The 7475-nt window shown below is 38.1% G+C and overlaps 1 non-coding gene across 1 annotated transcript; it reads right to left on the reverse strand.

Moving 5' to 3' along the window:
* Nucleotides 1-321: 321 nt before the first annotated feature.
* Nucleotides 322-384, reverse strand: LOC111543452. The gene has a single exon (XR_002731872.1). It is a non-coding gene; the product is annotated as a U7 small nuclear RNA (small nuclear RNA).
* Between the last annotated feature and the right edge of the window lie 7091 nt (nt 385-7475).

Consider the following 7475-nt stretch of genomic DNA (forward strand, 5'->3'; position numbering starts at 1 on the left):
GTGATGGTGCAGAAATGACTTTTCCGAGCTGCATCGTATATAGCTTAGCCATCCTTTGTGCATATCATCAAGATTCTGTGTGTTGGCACCAAATAAACAAATCAAAGTTAAGCAATGTATTTATTTGATAGCTCTGGAAAATGAATTGATGGTGGAAGAGTTTGGAATTCATGACTTTAAATGAGCTTTTCGTATTATTGTACATTATAGTTATGGTGAGAAGAACTGGGAGTAAATCTCTTAACCATAAGATAATCATATTAGGATTTACGTTCATTTGTAGCTTGATTTTATTTTATTTTATTTATTTTTCATTGAGTGGGGGGCTTTCTGGCAAAAAACTAGAAAGCCTGCTAGACAAATTCGAAAAGAACTGTAGCTTGAATTTATTTTATAACATGATCAAATCTTGTGTGCTCTAAGTCTCTTGAGTATATACTAATAGTAAGGCGTATCATGTTACGGCAATTTTCAGTTTATTCCAAATGGTTGGGGAATGGACTGTTCTAATTAATCTAACATTATAGTAGCTAAGAGATTACAGAAATATTTTACTTGGGTTATTCAATTCCATAAACTAAAAAAAAAAACCCCAAAATTTTAACGCAGAAAATACTCTGAATGTAATTTGAATTGAACTTTATATTTAATTATTTAGAAAGCTCTTTCAAGTTCTAGCGATGTTTGAGTTTACCAATGAAAGTGTTTGTTATCTGACCGGGCGCGGTGGCTCAAGCCTATAATCCCAGCACCTTTGGGAGGCCGAGACGGGCGGATCACGAGGTCAAGAGATCGAGACCATCCTGGCTAACACGGTGAAACCCCGTCTCTACTAAAAAAATACAAAAAACTAGCTGGGCGAGGTGGCGGGCGCCTATAGTCCCAGCTACTCGGGAGGCTGAGGCAGGAGAATGGCGTAAACCCAGGAGGCGGAGCTTGCAGTGAGCTGAGATCCGGCCACTGCACTCCAGCCTGGGTGACAGAGCGAAACTCCGTCTCAAAAAAAAAAAAAAAAAAAAAGAAAGTGTTTGTTATCCTTTATTTTCTAGAAAATAAATTATGGGCACTTGGCATAATTCTGGATTAAGGAAATTTGAATTTCTCAACCAGAAGATCACAGCTTCTGTATTTGGTCTCCTACATAAATCTATTACGTGAATCAAATAGAAATTGTACTCATTTTCAAAGCAATGATTATCAGGCACATGATGATTTGATGTGATAAGTTATGGCTTTTAAGTTACTGCCATCCAAATCAAAAAGCCATAGATAACTGCAGAGTTTTTAAGAAATTAAATACTGGGAGGAGAGAGACAGTTAAATTCCATATTTCTACTTGATAGTCACAAATACTCTGATGACTGATAAGTATCGTAGGCTGTGCAATACTCACTTACTCTAAGCTGCTGATAAATGTAATTTAGTGGGACTGTTCTTAAATCCCAGTGTCAGCCCACTGAAGAACATTTTGTATTAATGGCGAAGGTCAAATGTTTCACAGGCTTCCACTAGCCCCTATTATAGAATACTGTTCAGTTTTATATATTTAAATAGTTAACCCCCCCAAGGAAATTAGAAATATTAGATTCCAATATAATGAAAATGTATTTAAAACTTGGCAATTAAGAATCAGGGCAGTTCGTCTCTATCCCTTCATCTGTAAGTTTTTAAACATACAGATACAGATAAACATATATATTCCTAAACATCTGTGGCCTATAGCATTTTCTGCTGTGGCTACCAACAGTATGCATAGATTATTTGGAAAGGCTTAACTTGATATGTTTTTATTTATAAACCTAAACCTGCCTTTGTGGTCATCATATTTTATCATTTGGCACTTAATTTCTTCAGAAATGTTTTCTTACTGAAATCAAAAGAACTTTGCTCTGTAATGTAACTATACAAGGTAAAAAGGGCCTTTTATTTTTTTTTTAAAACGTGCGACTTGGTGCATACTTTTATGTGTTTTGTTTGAGCTTATTTTTCAAAATGAGAGTACATTAACAAATAACCTTCTCCTCAAGATCTTATATGTTACATAGTGAACAGTAGCATAGATTGCTTTAGATAACTTTGACTTTAGAATTTTATGCATTTCCCCTTCATAAATGAGACTTTGTAGTAATTTTCTAACCCTAAAATTTTTGGACTGTCCTAAAAGGACATTGCAATCTATTCTTACATGGGCTATGATTAAAATATTACTGAGATACTATTAAATGATATATTGATTACTGTTACTCCATCTCCACAACCCAAAAGTTTTCGTCTATCAGTCCAGTGACCCTGGTATTGGTGGTGGTATCCAGTGTGTGAAATTAAAAATCCATCATACTTTCTCTTGTGTAATGCCTAAGTAGGCTATTTAATTTTTTCATTGGCTGGGCATGCTGGCTCACACCTGTAATCCTACCACTTTGGGAGGCTGAGGTGGGCGAATCGCTTGAGGTCAGGAGTTCGAGATCAGCCTGGCCAACATGGTGAAACCCTGTCTCTACTAAAAATAGAAAAAGCTGGGAGTGGTAGTGGGTACCTGTGATCCCAGCTACTCAGGAGGCTGAGGCAGGAGAATTGTTTGAATTTGGGAGGCGGAGGTTGCAATGAGCCAAGATCATGCCATTGCACTCCAACCTGGGTGACAGAGTGAGACTCATCTCAAAAAATTTTTTTTCTTCATATAAAATAAACATAGGGATGGATGATACTAATGTTTTCCCATTTTGGTAGTGCCCAATAAATTAAAATGAAACCTTTAAATGAATGCTAAAGATTTGAAAAGGTTCCATTTTTGAGGCTAAGAGATGTTATGAATTCACGAAACGTAAGTGCGTGCCAAGAAGATAAACAGCTTTGTTTTAAAATTGGGTTCCAAATAATTAATCAGCAGTACAAAAAATTGACTTATGTTCCTTCGTATACTGTCATTCACTGACCATTTACCCAAAGGTATTCGGACTATTTGATGATTTTTTTTTTTCATGATCACAAGTTCATATGTATTTTTTCCCCAAATCCTGAGTCATTGCATTGTTGCTGCAGTTATCTAAAATAACTTATTCCTCGGTTTGCTCTTTCTTGTTAAGTTCCTCTGAGGCGAGTCGGTAAAGTTAAAATTGCTTTGAAACCAAGACAACTCTGTAATTTATTTCTCATTTTAGGGTTATGTTGCTGCCCTCAAATTTGGCTTCTGCTGGGGGCCATGACACATGCCTGTAGCTCCTGCTACTTGGGAGGCTAAGGCAGAAGGATCACTTGAGCCCAGGAGTTCAAGTCCAGCCTTGGTACCATAATGAGACCCTGTCTAAAAAAAGAAAATTGGCTTCTGTAATGTTAAATGTCACTAGAGAGTGTAACTGTAAATGCCACTAGAGAGTCTACTGTAATTATTTGGAATTCTTTCAAAGTAGTGTGATATAGATAAAAGATGATTTTCTACACATTTTACCAGAGTGTAACCTAATGGGCAGCATTATGTAAAATGGGCTTAAGTATTATTTTATTTCTGTACCCTCTGGTTCTTCAGTTGCGTCCCCTTTTTGCCTTAAGTTAAACATATTGCACTTCCATCTGCTGTACACTATAGATGATTCACATTTATTTTTTGCAGTGATATTTTTTAAATGAGTTTAGGGAGCAGATGTTTTTGCATTCATACTTGCCTTCCTTTTCCTGATGTCTTTCCACAAATACAGGGGGAAAAATATGCATTGCTGCTGTCCTTGGTGAATTTTGCATATCTCTTTGATTCAGGCTGCTGCACTGTAATGCGTGATAATGTGACAACTGCAGTCAAGTAAGACATTTCTTTAGTTTCCTAGTACTCTATATCAATATCACAGCTGTGCTGCAGGGAATTGAAGAACTTCTTCAGCTCATGGTAATTCTCGTTTGGGTAAAAGTGAATCCAGCCAGACCTCTTCCTCTGATAGTCTTCAATTTTGAGACTGATTTTAGACAGGTGGTTATGGATTTATAAATGAATTCAAAAATACAAACCTAGATACGTAGTGTATCTATAGCACACTTTCAGTATAGGTTTTTTTTTTTTTTCCTGTTCTAATATCCAAATAAAGCACCTGCATTATTTTAAATTACATGCACAAATGTTGTCAATCTTGTCTGTCTTTTTAAAAATGATGTCTAACAGAACATTGTGGTTATTTGGCAAACCTCTGCAAACAAAACTGTTCTGAATGCAGGTGTAACTGTGTAGAGTAGGAAGAGCACGAGACTCAGAGTGAGAGGTGTCATATTTATTGCTTTATGACAAATTATCCCAAATCTGACAGCTTACAACAGTGTATACTTATTATCTCACAGTTTCTGAGGGTCTGGAATCTGTGTGGTTCTGGCTCAGTCTCTCATGAAGCTGCAATCAGAATGTTAGGTGGGGCTGTCGTCATCTGAAGGTTTGACTGGGGCTGGAGGCTCTTTTTCCAAGATGGAAGTGTGTTGACCAGCATTCCTGTTTCCATTTTAGACCAAGTCATCTTCAATTCCTTATCAGTTGAGTTCTACCATTGGACTGCTCACATGGTAGCTGGCTTATTCCACAATGAGTGATCAAAGAAAGAGAGAATAAGAGCCAAAGATAGAAGCTGCTGATAACCTAATTGTAGAAGTAACATACCATCATCGTACGTCATGCAGTAACCCTGTTACAATGACAGGGCTACAGACAATATGTGCATGGTTGGAAGCAGGGATAATTGAGGGCCAGCCAGGAGGCTGGCTACCCAGGTATGAGTCATCTGTTTGCCGCTAAAGCACCACAGGACCTTACATAGGTTGCGAGCTTCTTGAGCTTGAGTTTTCTCATTGGCAGCAGGGGCATTGTACCACTTTTCCTAATGATCCCTTGAAATGTAAATATCTTAAATGATGGATGTGAGAACATTTTGTAAATGTGAAATAGCTATACCTGTGGGAGTTGATTAAAAAATCGTATTACTTTTTAGCAGTAATAAGAGGAAAGAAAAAAGAGGGAGAGAAAGGGAGAAAAGGAAAAAAGGGAGCAGAAAGGGAAAGTGTGTCCTTTATGAGCGAAGACTAGAGGTCTCTACCTGTAGCAGAGGCTTTTGCACCTTCTTTTATCAATGGTTAAATTTAATTGCTCACAAAATGTGTGCTTAAATATATCCTCAAGATATATTATTTCATTTTTTAAAGGATTAAACAACAATGGAAATGCTATAACATGCCCCTCTTCTCAGCTGGAGCAGATTTGAGTAAAATCCAAAGAATTTCAGTCAGTAGTCCAAAAGCTGCATTTCAGTCTTCAGCACTGGTACTTCCTCATTGTCTTCCTCAAAAATGGAACTGAATGCTCACCTCCATTATAAATGCTACTGTCGCCCATTAGAAAAGGACAGCTAAGGTAGCCATTAGTATTTCCATAAGCCACTGACCTTGGTTCCGTATAAACTAGAATCTAGAAAGTGACTGCATTTATTATCATTTTTAATGCATGTGTTCTGGAACTCATTTCCCCTATGGATGACTTTCAATTTCATTTTGTGGCATCCAATTTGTGGAGACGTCTTCTTACTTTTAGAATCAAAGTAACAATCTCTGTAGTACAATAGGTGACTGGAGACAATTTACCAAGTGGAGTTGTAAGTACTTCAAATTCATGTGTCCAAGGCCAAATGCATTCCCCTCAATCTACCCTCTACATATACATGCTATATTGATAGTTACTCGACGAGGTCATTTTGATGCTGTCTAAAAACGAACTATTTCAGCTTTGTTTCCACCCTTAAGAAATGATTGTGACAGATAATTTTACACATTCCCTCATAATTCTCACATATTTTTTGCTTCATTACCTACTCAATCCCTGACGTTCACTCTACCTTTTATCTGAGACTTGCGTCAGGGAAGGGATGAAGGTCTGGCTGTCCATTGCAGGCATTCCCTGGCCTTAAAACACATTTTTTTCCCGCATTTTGACTTGATCATTTTGAAATGTTCCCTAAGTTAAAACACCTGGGTCAAAAGAGCTTTTAGCCTGTCTAGTATCCATCCACTGAAAATGACTTCTCTTCACCCGTCACCTAGTTAGCCAGTCAGCATCCTCAGTCATCTCACATTCCTTTCTTTCCCCTCAAATCTCATGTTCAGTCCACAAACCCTGATGATATAATTCTGAAATTCCTTTACATTTCTCTCCTCCAGAATCGCTTGAACCTGGGAGACAGAGGTTGCAGTGTGCCAGGATGGCCCTATTGCACTATAGGCTGGGAGACAGAGCAGGACTCTGTCTCAAAAAAAAAAAAAAAAAAAGGCTGGGTGGCACGGTGGCTCACGCCTGTAATCCCAGCACTTTGGGAGGCCAAGGCAGGCAGATCACGAGGTCAGGAGTTCAAGACCAGCCTGACCAACATGGTGAAACCGTGTCTGTACTAAAGATACAAAAATTAGCTGGGCATGATGGTGCATGCCTATAGTCCCGGCTACTCAGGAGGCTGAGACAGGAGAATCGCTTGAACCCGGGAGGTGGAGGTTGCAGTGAGCCGAGATCATGCCACTGTACTCCAGCCTGAGCAACAGAGTGAGACTCCATCTCAAAAAGGAAAAAAAAAAAAGAAAAAAAAAGATTGTCTTTTCCTCTGCATTCTATTCTTTCTACATCCTTTGTCACTCTTTCTCATGTTTACCATTTTAATTTCCATGTAATTGGCCTCTTTGAGGATTCTACTTTCTTCTGCCTTTAGTTCACTCCATATATGCCAGTTGCCTTAAAAACCCTGATGTAATCTCAGTATTCGCCAGCTTCAAATATGGTGTGAGTTTTTTGTTGGCTATGGCAGCACTGCCCACTAGCACTTTCCTCAATAAAAAAAAAGCATTCTGTATCTTCTGTTTTGTCCAGTATAGTAGCTGGTATCCACACATGGCGACTGAGTACTTTAAATGTGGCTAGTGAGACTGAGGGACCGAATTTTTGCTTTTAATTTTAAATTAATTTAAATAGCTTTGGATAGTGTAGGTCTATAGAATAAAGTACAACATTTCTATTTTGTTACTACCCCCTTTTTTTTCCTTTTCCCTACGTACTAACCAAATATACAAATTGTAGGTATCCAATGTAATATTTTGCAACCTTTTAACCTCAATCCACACTAAAAAATAGGTTTTCTCTTGTGACTAAAGTATGCTTAGATATTCATACATGCTTAACAAGTATTAATTGATCATCTATTATGTACAGAGCATTGTAGATGTATCTATGAATAAAAAAAGATGCAGGCACCTGTTGTCCCAGCTCCTCAGGAGGCTGAGGCAGGAGAATTGCTTTGAACCTGGGAGGCAGCGGTTACAGTGAGCCACGATCGCACCCTGCACTCCAGCCTGGACAACCGAGCGAGACTCCGTCTCAAAAACACAAAATAAAACAAAAAACAGACAAGATTCCCTACTCTCCTGAGGCTAACACTTTATTGGACAAGAAAGACAATGTACGATAAATA

Source organism: Piliocolobus tephrosceles, chromosome 14, assembly GCF_002776525.5.
Source record: "Piliocolobus tephrosceles isolate RC106 chromosome 14, ASM277652v3, whole genome shotgun sequence".
Lineage (NCBI taxonomy): Eukaryota > Metazoa > Chordata > Mammalia > Primates > Cercopithecidae > Piliocolobus > Piliocolobus tephrosceles.